This window comes from Panthera uncia, chromosome B4 (assembly GCF_023721935.1).
Source record: "Panthera uncia isolate 11264 chromosome B4, Puncia_PCG_1.0, whole genome shotgun sequence".
Lineage (NCBI taxonomy): Eukaryota > Metazoa > Chordata > Mammalia > Carnivora > Felidae > Panthera > Panthera uncia.
Genome location: NC_064809.1, coordinates 48,738,411 through 48,754,432, shown reverse-complemented (window position 1 = coordinate 48,754,432; position 16,022 = coordinate 48,738,411).

Sequence of the window (16,022 nt, the reverse complement as noted above, 5' to 3'; positions counted from 1 at the left end):
TTTTATTCTCCTGCTTTAAATGAATCAGTAGTTACCGTCCACAGTTCATAACATGAATTACTAGTTTTCATCTGACTCTCTCACTCCACTCTGTCTTCACTCCAGCCCCGTACCACACTCTCTCAGAACCGTATGTGTTGGAATATTGGGCTACCACTTATATTACTATTACCATGCCTGCTAATAACTGTTACTACTACTGCTGCTGCCCCTACTGCTATATTAGTTGATATCAGAAAAAACATGAATACAGTTTTATTCTGTCTTGGAAAAAGTTCAGAAGTAGGGGCTGTAGGGCTCCTAGAGTGAACTGTGGAATAAACGATTCACACTCCCTTTTTCTTTTTTTTTTAATTTTTAATGTTTATTTATATTTTTGAGAGGAGAGACAGTACGAGCGAGGCAAGGGCTGGGAGAGAGAGGGAGACACAGAATCCGAAGCAGGCTCCAGGCTCGAGCTGTCAGCACAGAGCCCAAGGCAGGTCTCGAACTCACAGACTGTGAGATCATGACCTGGGCTGAAGTCAGACACAACTGACTGAGCCACCCAGGCACCCTACACTCTCTTTTTCTTAAAGCTCTACCATCCATCTCACAGTCTAAAATTATTCCTTAATTTCCAGCTATCACGTCTATATTCCAACCAGCAGGAAGAAAATAAATTTTCCATTAGTCTCTCACTGGTCAGAACTTATCCATATTATCACTCCTGGACCCAAGGTAGGCTGGGAAATGTAAGTATAATTTCAGAAAGTTAAGTGCTCAATTGGAAATCATGCATTCGTTATCTAAAGTAGAAGGATAGAACATATTTTGATAAAATAGCTAGAAATCTCTCCTCTACAGCTGTCACATGCTGAATACTTATTCTAAAATTGATACCTTAATGCATACTTTATATTTATTATCTTATTTACTCCTCATAACATCTATCAAATGCAAGATGGTATACCCATCTTACAGATTAGGAAACTGAGTCTGAAAAGATTATATAACTCACCCTGTGTCATATTAGTAAGTGCCAAATATGGAATTTAAACTCAGATTTGACTCCCAATTCGATGTTCTTCCCACTATACCGCATTGCCTCCTCATTATTTCTTAAAAGCTAAGCCCTATTCCAGGCATTGAGGATACAGAAATACAGTTTGTGTTCAAAGAGAACAAATCTAAAGAGTTGGGTAGGTGTATAGGAGTCAGAAAAGGATCCATGGAATAAATGAAGATTGCACTTCTGTTTTCTCTGCCTGGAAAGTGCTCTCTTTCCTGTTTACATAAGCACAGCCATATTTTCCCAGCCAATTCCTGCTCACCTCTCAGTTCCGACATCAAGGAATCAACTCTCAGCTCCAACATCAATGAGTCTGGCTTAGGGGTACCTACCAGGACTTCTCTTAGGCTCTATGCAAACCTCCACTGCGATATTTACCCAACCAAATTGTAATTCTTTTAATACAAGAGTTATCTCCCAGTACATTGAGTTCAGGGACTTTTTTTATATCATTAGCACCTAAGACAGTGTCTCACACATGGAGATAAATCTTTTCCAATGTGAAAGACCTTTTGGAATATGAGTCATCACATACTAATTTATACATATAGATAGCCAAAAATACTTTCTTATATTCCAATGAAATGAAAATATGCATTATAATTAGCATATATTCTTTGTCTTTAAATTTTCTTTAAAATTATGGGAGATTTTATTTGTTCTGCAGATTTATTTGTTCTGGAATAAGCTCTAACTTGGTGGCACAATTAAATCATATTTATTCTTGATAAATGTGGTATTCATAATTTCTTATAAGCTTAATTATTACTGGTACCTAAAGATAAACATTTTCACCTAAATGATTAATTTTTATTTTTTTTTAAAAAGTATAGATTAAAGTAACAGTATTATTGAGGATATAAAAACAGTATAATTAAAATTATTCACTATCTTCACTCTCGTGTGTGTGTGTGTGTGTGTGTGTGTGTGTGTTGTATCTTTACTTCTAAAGTATTTGCTGATATTTTGCCCTCATATGTTTGCAGTTTGGACAGTTGCATGTGTGGATGCTCTTGTTGGTGTTAATGCTGGCATTTCCTACATTGTGAACCATATTGAGAAAAATCGCAAATACAGCTAATTATACTCAGTGTTTCAATACATCTTGACCTTTTAGAAGATATCTAATGGAAAAAGAATCAGTTCTTGGACAAACCAAATTTCTTAATAAGCTTTATCTTGTATCTCTTGAACTTTTCCTATATTTTGATGTTAGAGAGTATAATGTTGCCCATTACAGATCTAAGATATTTGAAATTAGGAGAGCTTTTCTTTTCCTTCCCTTCCCCTTGGTTTCTTTGTTTTATTTTCTCCCTCCCTCCTTCCCTCACTTCCTTCTTTCCTTCTTCCTCTTTTTTGCTTAACCAAGCAGACAGAGCGATTGCATTAAGACGACTTTCCAAACTCAAGCACTACGATGAAATAAATTGAGAGTACATTTCTAGTACAAAATATGACTTATCTGTGTTTCAACTAATAATATCTTTATATAAAAATCAACAAGGTGGGGGGGGGGTGCCTGGGTGGCTCAGTCAGTTAAGGGTCAGACTTCAGCTAAGGTCAGATCACAGTTCCAGCACCACGTGGGGCTCAGAGCCTGAAGCCTGCTTCAGGTTCTGGGTCTCCCTCTCTCTCTCTCTGACCCTCCCCACTCACCGTTCTGTCTGTCTCTCACAAATGAATAAACATTTAAAAAATTAAAAAAAAAAAACAATGAACAAGGTGCCTTTATTAAAAGGTACCTTTATAATTCCATGTAGTCTCAACAACAATGTCTTGAGGTGAAATTGTTCCCTTTCAGATGAAGACTGGATTTCCAAAGGTGTAAAGTAATCATTACATCTTATTTTTCAGATGAAAATGTCCAGGGTACTTTCTAGCCAATACAGGAAAATGCATCTTGACTCCAATTTCAACTTTAATACCTACCTCACCCCTTCAGCTTCGCTCAGTTGGGGCGAAAAAGAAGCTTCCAGGCATGGTGTTTTAGTTTTCTTTCTGAAGTCTATAAAGCTTTATTGTTAGCCTATAACTCTCATTTGTGCTTTTTTCTGAAAGGGGAACAATTGTTATTAGCTTTGGGATGGGGGATTTTGAATGATGCTGGATTAGAGAATCCAACATATGCATTATTTCTCAATCATTAAAGCCTTAGAAAGAGTTTATTGTGTCAAGTTCCAGCATACTCACTTGCCTCCATAAACCTGTATATGTTCATCATGTACTTTCTCAAGCTAATTTAGACAAATACATATTTCCTAAGCTGACGATTCCTTATATTATGCTTAAGAGCTAGTTTTCTGAGACCAGTGTATCACTTATCTGAGGAAAAGGTCATAAATGGAAAATTATCATGTATCTGTGCCCTGAAAATGCCTAACTTGAAAATATAAGCATTTTCCTTAATCTGATGCTGTCCATTTTCATGAATCTTTCTAGTAACAATGACAGCATGCTGTCTGCCATTGCACATGCCAGGCTATTTTCACTGAATATTACCACCAAGCTACACTATTGAGAGAGAAGTGTAGGAACTTCAAAGGGAACCAAATATGAAAAAAAAAGTAACATTTGGTCATTTTGGAAAGTAGGCATATGTCTGTTTTATTATTCATTGTATTTGTCAATATTTTTTTTAGTTAAAGAAGGAAAGAATTGGAGAGACATAAAACCAGAAGGTAGGGGTAAGAATGGGGTCTTATGGGACGATAGTACTAAAAGATAATTCAGAAAGCTTTGAAATAGGCTTGTAGGGGCCATCAATACCCCTATATTTCATCTAGACACTTACTAATAACCCTAGTTTGGTTGTCTCCGACACTCAAATATCATCAGTGAGTTTAGTTACGAGGTACTTTTATCTTAGAAGTCTGCACATGAAGGTTCATTGGAGACTCAAGTTTATAGGTTTTTACAACTCAGCTCTGTGTCGGGGGGGCCGGCGGGGGGTTGCGTGCGCACACGCGCACACGTACGCGGTTCTCAAGAGAAGTCTCCCATAGAGACAAAGGTTTCAGTGACGGTAAAATATTAACACAAAATTAAATCTTTCCACACAGCACAAAGACCTAGTAGAGGCTTGCCTGGATGCTGGTCACCTTCTAAATGCCTGCAGAAGTCACGTAAGGAAAAAAAAAGTGATCCTAGAAATCCAGAAGACAGAGCTTAAGTTTTGTTGTCGTTGTTCTCTGTGGGGTTTTTTTGTATTAAATTTAAGATCTTTTAAAAAAATTCTAACCTCCATGGAAATCTTTTATGATAAGGTAGATATGGATTTTAAACTCTGTTATTAAATCAATCAAACCTCCTATTTTATATTAATTTAAGAAGACACAATGCATGGCAGGAGCCACTCCAGAAATATTTAATTAATGACTATCATGCTTAAGAGAAATCTGTGTCAGAAATCACTAATATAATATAAGCTTAAATGGTGGAGAGGGAAACTTTGTGCAGAGAACATTCCACTATAGGCTTTAAAGATTCTGTTTTCTCTGAGAAAACAAGTTGGGGAGGTCTAATCAATCCAGAAAGGCCCAAAAATGTAATTGTAAGTGAAATCCTACTTGGAAGTATATTTTTTTTCTGTTGGTGAAATAAATCAGCAAAAGGAAATACAATAAAAGGAAAGAATTAAATCTAGGAAGTATCCTAGAATGCAAGCTGAAAAGCTACCTTGGTATCCAGTGTTAATCAACTATCACATACAAAGAAACAAAGAATAAACAAAGTACACCACGTATTCATGTATTTCAGTCTAACCTTGATCAAGCTGCTCCTTTATTTTTTTCTGCTTTATTGAGATACAGTTGACACATAATGGTATGTATGTTTAAGATGCACAATGTGCTGGTTTGATACTTTTATATATTGCTAAATGATCACCACATTAAAATTATCACCTCACATAATTATCATTTACTTTTTTGTGCTGACAATGTTTAAGATTTACTCTCTCAGCAACTTTCTAGTATGCAATATAGTACTGTTAACCATAGTTACCATGCTGTACATCCCCAGAATTTACTTAATGTTACAACTGGAAGTTAATACCTTTTGACCACCTTCATTCATTATCCCTGCCCCTGGCAACCACTAATATTAATCCTTTGTTTCCATGATTTGTGGAGAGTTATTTTCTTTTGTTTTGTTTACATATAAGTGGGAGATGGAACATTATTTGTCTTTTTCTGTCTGACTTATTTCACTTAACACAATGCCCTCAAGGTCCATCCATGTTGTTGCAAATGTCAGAATCTTCTTTTTTTATGGCTAAATAAAATTGCATTGTATATATGTACCACATCTTCTTCATCCATTTATTGGCATACGCTTAAGTCGTTTCCGAATCTTGGCTATGGTGAATAGGTTTCCATGAACATGGGGCTGCAGATATCTCTTCCAGATCTTGTTTTCATTTCCTTCAGATATTTAGCCAGAAATGGAATTGCTGGAGCTTTGGGTAGTTCTGTGTTTAACCTCTTGAGGAACCTTCATACTGTTTTCCAGAGTGGCTGCACCAATTTATATTGCCACAGCAGTACACAGAGGTTTCCTTTCCTCCACAGTATTGCCAACACTTCTCTTGTCTTTTTGATAATAGCTGTTCTCACAGGTGGGAGGTGATATCTCATGGTGGTTTTGATTTGCATTTCCCTGATGATCAATGATATGGACTACTGTTTTGTGTACCTGTGTGGTCCTTTGTATGTTGTCTTTAGAAAAATGTCTATACAGGTCTTCTGAGCATTTTTAATCAGATTTTTTGCTATTGCATATTAATACTTTATCAGGTATATGGTTTGCAAATGTGTTCTCCCATTCAGTGGGTTTCCTTTTTATTTTATTGATTTTTTTTTTTCTGTGCAAAACTGCTCCTTTATAAAAGGTGGGTCCTGGCACTTCTCTCTCATTTCTACTGTGAGAATCTCAAGGCAGACAGACTGTTGTTCAGGAATTATTCTGTGACTATAATTAAACTCATAATTGTAAATCTAAAGTGTAATCTAGAGCATAAAATCCATAAAAATCACAGGATTTTTATGATATAAATATGTTAGTAATTCTAATGCACAGTGATTTTCAAGGAGGTGCAACTACTGCCTAAATAAAGTCTTTTTGTTTGATTTTGTTTGTTCTTGAATGTAACCAAAAAGCTTTTGGTTGCATGACTAAACTACATTGTGTCTTTTAGAGTCAAATAGTTCATTCCAACCAAAATTTAAAAGACAAGAAACTCTGAAATTGTCTTCATCAAATGGATCTTCAAAACAACACCAATAACAATAATAATAAAGCCCTTTAAAAAGATTGCTCTGCTTAAAAGATTTATAATAACAGATAGGAAAATTCAAAATATTTTACCCCTTAAGATTGCTAAATATGTAAAGTCCCTATGTGCTTAGGATGAATTTGAGCTGTGGACTATTGCCTGCTAAGTAAAGAATTGTGTATTAATTATAATGATAACTGCACCTAAAATTTATTGATATCTTAATTAGTGCCAGGCATTATCTTTAAAAATTGGCATGGATTATGTAATTTAATGAAGTGGCCCTCTGAGATAGTCCACATAGGGGCTGTCATTCAACCCATTTTAAGAAGGGAACCTGACCCATAAAGAAGTGAAATCATTTGCCCAAGATCACATTAAGAAAGAGGGGGTAAAGTTAGCATGTGTGCCTGAAGACTCTTATGCCGTAGTCATAAGAGCTTTGGAAATAAAAACACCTGCCCCTCATTTCCTTTCAGTTATTAGTCCCGCACACTGTTTTTGGAATCACAAAGAATGTAATTGTCCCATGTCTTTTGTGTATGTTTTAAGAGCCCATTCAAGTTACAACGCTTTGCACTCTTCAGGACTCAGAACAGTGAGCACAGGCAGGCTTCAGTCACCCTTATAGTTGCTGATATGTACAAATCTACCCTTAAGGAGGAAATCCTCTCTCCCCCACTCTCCACCCCCGTTTGAACTTCAGTAGTCCATGTTATTTGCAACTTTTGCTTAACAACTTCTTTTATTATTATTTTAAATACACAAGCTACCTTAGCCTTTAAAAGTGTTTAAGACCTCAAATCACATTTTAAAAGTTATAAGACATAATAATAAACTAGCTACACTTTAAACACCAAAAAGTCTAAGGGCGCCTGGGTGGCTTAGTCGGTTAAGCGTCTGACTTCAACTCAGGTCATGATCTCCCCGTGTGTGGGTTCCAGCCTGTGCTGACAGCTCAGAGCCTGGAGTCTGCTTTGGATTTTGTGTCTCCCTCTCTCTCTGCCCCTCCCCTGCTCATGCTCTGTCTCTCTCTCTCTCTTTCTCTCTCTCTCAAACATAAATAAACATTAATTAAAAAAAAAAAAAAACCTTACATTTAGAGGAGTAACACAGATGTCTTAAAAGATAAATAAGTAAATCATAAGATATTTTATAAGGTGATGAGTGCCAAAGAGAAAAATGACACAGGAGAGGGACACAGGGAATAAGCCTAGGGGAAGGTTGGGATAGTATTTTAAGAAAAAAGCTTTTCTTAGCTAGCAAAAGAAAAAAGACCTTTCTAAAACAGTGACATATGAACAGAGACCTGAAGGAGGTGAGAGAAAGACTCATTTAGGTTCCTGAGGAAAAAAGATTCCAGAAAACTTTCTTTTTTATTTACATGGTTACATTGGTCTAAGTTACCTCACTCAAAGAAATATTATTTATATTCACTTTTTTTCAAGAGCCCTAAAATTAGGAATGTGAATTTAACATAGGAATTCTTTAAACCATAAACTCCTTGATGACAGAAACAATGTCATATGAATATTTTCTTTTCTTACAATCTGACCCAGTGCCTGGCATAATAAATGTTCATTGAAAGCAGCAAAGATGAAAGATGAAAAAGAAAAAAAAAGGGACAAAATATATATGTGGAGACAGAGAGAGGGAGAAAGAGAGAAACACACAATAATTCTGCTCTCAACCTGTTTTGCCATCTCCATTTTTTATTATATTTTTCTTTGAATTATTGTATTTTACATAATGTGATAATCTATTTATAGCTTAGTTTTCTTTTTTATAAGTCAAATATCATAAAAGATAATAAAAAAAGTCATCTTCCACATCACCTTTTCTTCTTTATTTTAGTTATTTTCTGCTTGTCAAGCAAAGAATGGAGTCAATTTTTTTTAATGTTTATTTATTTATTTTGAGAGAGAGAGTCCATGAGCAGGGCAGAGGCAAAGAGAGAGAATCGAAGCAGGCTCCATGCTCAGTGCCAGTGCAGAGCCCGAGTCTGGGCTCCATGTGGGGCTGGACACAGGGCTCAATATCAGGACAGCAAAATCATGACCTGAACTGAAGTCAATGGTCAGACGCTTAACCCACTGGGCCACTCAGGCACTCCAGAATGGAGTCAATTTGTGTTGCCATCAGGCTCTCCACAGAGCTTTTTGTTCCACATTCCTTAGTTTAATCCCTTAAGAATTCATTGGATTCTAAGAGTATGTACATCTGTCTACCACATCCCCATATCTTCTTCCTTCATTGCTTTCATCCTGATCTAAGGTTATCTTGTGACTTCATTTGTTTTCATGTGTAATGTATTGTCTGTCTTCCTGACTACTATTGGAAATATCAAGAGGAAATGCCTCTTGTCTCTCATATTAAACCCTGTACTCTAAGGACCTTACACATAGTAGATACACGATGGATCTATCTGGAAAGAAGAAGGGAGGAGAGGTAGAAGAAAGGAAGGGATGGAAAAAAAGGTTTAAAAAAAGGGGGTAATAACATATCTACCCTGGGAACCTTATTTTCTTTGTAGACTATCCAAACTTATTCAAAGACTTTCAAAGAAAAGAATGTTTCTTAAAGATTTTTTTAATATGTATGATTGGTCAAAGCCCAGTTGCATGACAGTGTTGTTTTTTTTTTTCAAAGTGTGCACCCCTGTAAGGTTTTCCTGCCTAATAAGGGTACAGAATAACTCACCCCCTAAGCAGCATTTGAAAAGTAAATTTGCACAGCTCCGTTAGTATTAACAAGCTTGGGAAAAATGAATTGGTTAGTGACCTTCTCATTCTTTTTTGGATTTTTGAGATACATAATAAAAAGATTAGTAACATGGAATATTATTAATCAAGTAACTCTAATCTAGCAAATTTGTTTTATTAATACCTTTAATCAATACTTAATTATCTTTCCACATTAGTCTTATTTTTTAATCTATTGCCACCATTTTTAAATATGCTTAAAATCATTCATTTGTTGGGATGTTTTTATATTTTACCAATTGAAGGAAAATCAATCCACAATGTTTATTAAGCACATACTATGTATAAGGAGCTATTTAAGGAAGAGGTAATCAGTATTCAAAACTATAGCTAGTTCTCTATTTAGGAAATTGAAAACCATCTCCATAGTATGAATTAATCATAAGAGGCAAGTTACTAAAAAGCCAAGTAACAGAATTTGTGGTTTTCTGTTGGAAGAGTATCATCAAAATTAGGAATTTAGAAACATAAAGAGTATGCAGAGAAAATTTCATGTACTGGGAAACAACAAAATCAGAAGCACAAATGAGAGAAAGTTCTAGATGTTTTCTTGAACAGAGTATAAAGTAGTGGATGAAGAAGTATTTGGACAGGAAATCAGAAACTGAGCTGCAGTTAGAATAGGGGGATTCATGATGGTCAAACTAAAGAATTTACATGAAATTGCATAAGATCCAATCACTTCATAAAAATAAGTGATACAATTCTGAATCATACTACATGAATGAACAAGAGTAGGCTGGAAATTTAGGTGTAAATCTTTAAATGACTTTCATTTCTCAACAGTTAATGAAAAACTTCAACAAATACAAGTCAAATTGAAAATGAACACTATATATCCAATAGAAATATTACATACAGCAATTTACCTTGTAGGTAACTAAGAAATATTACATTCTGTTTAAGCCCCATTGGCTGATGTGTGTATGCATTTGTGTATACACATGCACATAACTATTTCTCACTATAAAATAGATACCAGTTAGCAACATATCCTGCTAACTATGCTATAATACATTTTTGAAACATGAACATATTTTTTCTAAATATGAAGAAAAGAATAAGATGTTGGCAAATTTCATAGGTACCCATAGATAGATTAAAGTTTTAAAACTAGTGGTGGGAGAAGAAAAATGGGAGGAAATAATATTTACTGAATACCTAAAGTACATTACTCACAGTGCTGGGTGCTGTATAGATGTGACTTTCATATAGTGCTCCAAAGATAAAACACCCAAGATGGTATAGTAAGGAAGTCTGAACAACTGTTCTGCTCCAGTAATGTGTACTTTGTCCAGACTCCAGGCACAGTCTCCCCTCCCACAGAGGGCCGTGGGTCTGTCTGTGTGACTGCTGGAGATGTTAGGATGGTAAGGCTTTAACCACCTAATGAAATGGGTAAACTAAACAACATTTTGAAGGTTGATTATGCTTTTTCATGTTGATGAAAGCTTTAAGTCAAACCAGTTAATTATAGCTTGTGAAATTCATCTGCACATCTTTGGGTCCAATCTTTTGCCCTGGCATTTGCAAGAGCATTCAAATTGGCCAACGGGTAGACAAGACAACAGTCTTGTCTAACTGACAGATGTTAGCCCTTGGGGGCCAAGGCTGTCAGTCCAAACCTGAGTGAAAACACAATGAGGGGAAATCCCTGGGTTTACATTCTGGCAGTTGCAACTTTCTCTAGGCAAGTAACAAAAACCGCCTGTGTCTGGAGAATCTTCCCAACACAGACTATGGTTCTTGCATAACAATAGAGAGACGATAAAGGGACTTGAGTGGGGGAGGGAAGTATTATGAATGTGAGATCACAGGCAGCCAACTTTGTGTGTTATGTCCTCCAAGACAATCTTATATCTCCTCTAAATTCTTCCATTTAAATAATAATCATTGTCTATTCCTAGATCCTAATCCTGAGCTATTTTTTTTTCAGGCTGGAGCTGCCTTACAGAGAGCTCCACACAGATGTCCCCAAAGCAACTCAAACTTACATGTGTAACACTGGACTTGCTATCATCCTTTTGGGAGAGAAAACCAGTTTCCCTGTGTCCCTAGGCTGCTGTGTTGAAGACTCCCCACCCACCATCCAAGGTGGAAACCTGAGAGCCATAGTAAACTAATCTCTATTTTTCAGGTGCCATTTTTGATCACTCCCTAATCCTGTCAATCTTACTTCCTCAACTCAGTATTTCTCCCCCTCCATTTAAGGTGTAAATTCAGTATTCTTACTCCAACAAAGCCTGTTTTTAAGATCTCCACTCTCTGGAACCCCTTTTTTTCCTCAGTCATTTATGCCCTTATACTGCCATTTTTCCTTCCTCAGATTTTCAAAAGCCTTGACTGCAGTAATTATTTTAATAGAATCCTCCCTTGCTTTGCCCACAAATACCCCTTCTGTTGTTCCTGTAAAATCCCAAAACCAATCAATCTGATTGATCATTCACTTTGGGTAATGCTGGGGGGGATTTAATCAAATGGACTAATGCTGTGATAAGTCCCTAAATCCATGCCCTCCCAATACACTCGTTTGTCAATACTTTCATACTTTCATAACCATGTCCCTCTCTCTCTCTCTCTTAATCTTTTATTTGTGAATTTTACTATTCTTTGCAAAGTTTCGACCCCATATCCTACCCTCTCATCAGAAGGAGCCCTTGTTTTCCACTCAAGAGAAAAAAAAATGTATATACAGCTTATTAACCAGAGACCCCCTCAAGTTCCTACCTCTCCTAAAAATTTATCTATACACATTAGACCAATTCCTGTCTTTTTCCTCCTATGAAACACCATTCTGCCTCTTCCTTATCCTGTCACACGGGTTTAAATGCTATTTACAGACCGATCACTCTCAAATTTGTATCTCCAAACTTACCATCTCCACACTCAGCCTTTGATTTCCAAACCAGTGTGCCCTCTGGCCCACTTAAACTTCCTCACCTCAGCAAATGACACCAAACCAGGAATGGATCCTCTCCCTCCTCACTTGCCATCTACCCATGAGTAAGCCCCGTATGTACTGAACCCATTCATTTGTCTCTGTCTCCACACCAGCCCCCCTGAGTCAGTGCCCTGTTGTCTCTCACCCAGAACAAATACTCTTCTACCTCATTTTGCTGTGTTTCCTGTGATTCCTTCTACTTCATTCTCCACGTGACAGCAGGAACAATATTGAGACTCAGACTAGATTAGGCCACTATTCAGTGGCTTTCCTTACAGAAGGTAAAACTTCACTATGATGGCTGCTAAGCCCCTGTGTGACCTGGTCCCTACTCACTTCTCCTCCCCCAATAATTGCCAAGTATTTTTTATTCAGTTCTTTAAACTTACTGGGATCTTTCCTGCCACAGACACTTTGCAAATGTGAAGGAATGTGTTATGACTCTGTTAAATTAACATTTGATCAGTGAAGCACAGAGTGTGGGACAGTGAGTCACAATTCAACAATAAATCACAGGAGAAACTGGAACAGAGATGTTTATTAATCACAGGTTCTAGATGGAGTGCATTGCACACCTCAAGGGGCCACATGGGGAGGTCAGGGCAGAGTGCAGACAGAGACAACAATGGGATCTGAGGTGCATCTTTATTAGGGTCTGTGGACAGAGATCTCTGGGCTTCCCAGGCTAAAGCTATATTGGTCAACTAGAACCACAAGAGTGGGATTTGGTGAGCTCCACAGGGATCCATCTAGGAGCACGCAAAGGAAGGTCCTAGGAGGTGGGGGAGACCATTAATCATAAGAGCCACCGGGGAAGTCGTATCAGGAACTTAACATTTTCTTGTGACTCTCAGGGCTGTTTTCTAGGGTAGGCACTCATGAGGAGGCTAGTAACAGTTTAAAATCCCTGAAAGCCATTTGGCCACACAAAATAGATGCCAAGACAGTAGTACCATAGAGAAGCTTAGCTAAACTCTCAACAGAATGTCTCTTCTGAGCCTGGCTTTCCCTGCCCTTCACCCACATTACTTGTTCTTTCTGTCCTTTCATATCTAGTTTAAATGTCATCTTCTCAGCAAGAAAGAGAGAGAGAGAGAGATTCCCTGATCACTCAGTCTCACTCGGCTTTTCTGTTTGTACCCCACCCAGCTATTTTACAGTTTAAAATTTTGTTGCTTTTCCTCATAGCACACTGCTCACCAATTGTTACAAGTTTATTCTGCTGTCTGTATCCCGTGCCAAAATGCTCCATGAAGATAAAGTCCATGTCTCTGGTTCTCTACTGTATCCCCAGAACCTATTTCAGTGCCTGGGACAGGGTAGGTGTTTTAACAAATATCTATTAAATGGTTAACTGACTTAATTCACAAGGCTGATGCCATCACCTGTGATCTAGATACCACACCCCTCATCTTTTAGGAACTTGTTCCAATTGATCACCCCTTCTTCTATTTTCAATTTCTGTTCCAACTGTTATTCATATCTTAACAGACTTTCCACATGGACCCACACCTGTCAAGGCTGCCTTGACTAATAGATATCTCTTCCCAATTTTAGCTCTCATATTAAGCCAGATAATCCAAATTAAAAAATATATAGTAATAAAAACAATAGTTTTGCTCCTTTATACCACTGCTATCTCTTATCTCATTTGTTCAAAATCCAGCAACTTCTTTCACACCTGAATGCTCCATTGGCCTTTCAGATTTTAAATGCTCAAAAACAAGTCCTTGGCCCCAAATAACTCTTCCTCGTGGATTTCCTGCCCCCCTCTACTGATCACCAATCCCACAAAGTAGAAAGCTTGAAATTATCCTGAATTGCTTCCTGTTCCATCAGCCAGTACATTCTATTAAGGCATCTTCTAAATACCTCCTCTCTGCACTACTTTATATTCCCGCCCACTCTATTTTTGAACTAAGTTTGCTTTCTGTTTCTCCTTCTCTTTATTATTCCCCCTCAAAGGAGAAAAAGTCTTACCAAAAAACTCTTCACTTTACATTTTTAATGGCTGTCCACTGCTTTAAAGATGTATGTCAAATCTTTACTATGGCCTACAAGCTCATCTTTCATTATTCAGCTCTTATTCATTTTCTCGCCTTATTTTCTGATCCCTCCTCTATGAAAACCTAAACTCCTGCCAGGGTGCCCAACCAGAAGTTCTCCAAAATCACTTTGCTTATAGCCCACCTTGTGCAACTGTTAAACTAGAAAGTTTTTCTATCAAGACCCAGATCAAATATCATCCTTTGTATGAAAGCTTCTCTTAATTCTTGTCCTTCCAATTTCTGGAAATGCATTATATGTATATATTATATGTTCATGGCAATTAGGGAGCTCTGCCATTTCTAGAATGTGGGTACTTAGAGGCCTGGAATATTTATTATCTTCACTAGCTGTGTTTGCAGCATTTAGCACACAGTAAATACTAAGTTAATGCTTGCTAAACTGATAAATAAATGGGTGAAATGGCATAGTACTTAAAACCTACTCCTAGCATGTTGAATGTATGTTTGAGTTAGAGGTTGGTACCTATTATGAAGATCCAGGAATGCTGCAGATCTTATGGCTTAAGGAAAAGAGAGGGAGCTTTAGAGCAAGACAGACATGAACTTCAGTCAATACCAGTTCAGCAAAATACCACTCCACAGCAATCTGTCCTTGGTAGCCTCTTTAGTTTCCGTTCCTAATTTGTATACCAGGGATAAGAGTATCCTCTTTGTAGACTTATCTAAGGATTAAATAATGAAGTGTAAACATTTAACATAGTGCCTGGCACACAGTAAATGTTCAATAACTGCAGAAGCAACTATTGGAAAATATCCCTGTAATGTTGTCAGTTTGGTTATAATGTTTATGCCATTGCTCCCACAGAAGATGTATAACTAACACGAATGAGTGAATTACCAGTGTCATAAAGACAAGATTGCCAATGAATACTATTTGCTTTTTCATTGATCTATTTTACATGCATTATATCTATCTCACCTCTTCCAAGAAATCTCACCATTTAAATATCACTCCACTCTGAGTATTCCATTAATTCTCATTCTTTTACCAATTTTGCAATCTAGTGATGGAACATAATTGTGAAATTATTGCCATTTTAAATGCTTTCTCTAGTTTCTCTGAGCTTTTCTTTTTCAGTTTTTATTCCAAGACCTTTGTTATCAGGGTCCCTATCCTTTTACTCATTCATATCCTACCTAATACCCAGTGCAATGTCTACACAAGTAGATAAGAATGGATTTTTGTTGAGTTAGGAAGATAAATTTAAAATACAATTTAATGCCTTAGTCGTAAGTATATTTGTTCATATGTTTAGAAATATTTCCGGTCATCAGAATATATAAAATATACATATGTACTCTATATCATTTTAATACATATAGAACATAAAAATATTTTTATGCTAAGGTCTTCTATGTGCACAGTCAAGTAAAGTGGATATTTTTACTTTTATTTACATTTAAGTGCACAGAGTTCTTAATTTATAAGTACTTAATCTAGTGACTAGGAATGAGCAATTTTAAAATTAAGGGGAACACAAACATTAGAAGAAAAAATATGCAGTGATTTATTTGTGTTTTTTTTTTTTAAATAAACCAAGGTCATTCTCAAGGAATGAGAAAAGAGGAACAACCCCAAAATGTAAGTGTACAAAGTGATTATGTAGATTGCCTAGCCCTCAAAAACCTTTAATTTAACTGGGTTACTGGAAACGAGGCATACCACACACACAACACTGACTAGACTATAGGGAACCTGGGGCAGGCAGATTTTTTAAATGTGTCTGGGGATTTGACTGCACTAGTTACCTGCTCTCTGGAAAGTAGAACAGAGCTAGGGAATAATAAAGGGCAGATAGTGGGATAGGGCATAGTGGGTTACCATGTTTCATTGAACTATTTACCCAGCCGCTCCCTTCTGCCCTGAAGGAAGACAAACACACAAATGACTTGGGACACCTTAAGATTAATTTTATCTAGCATATTG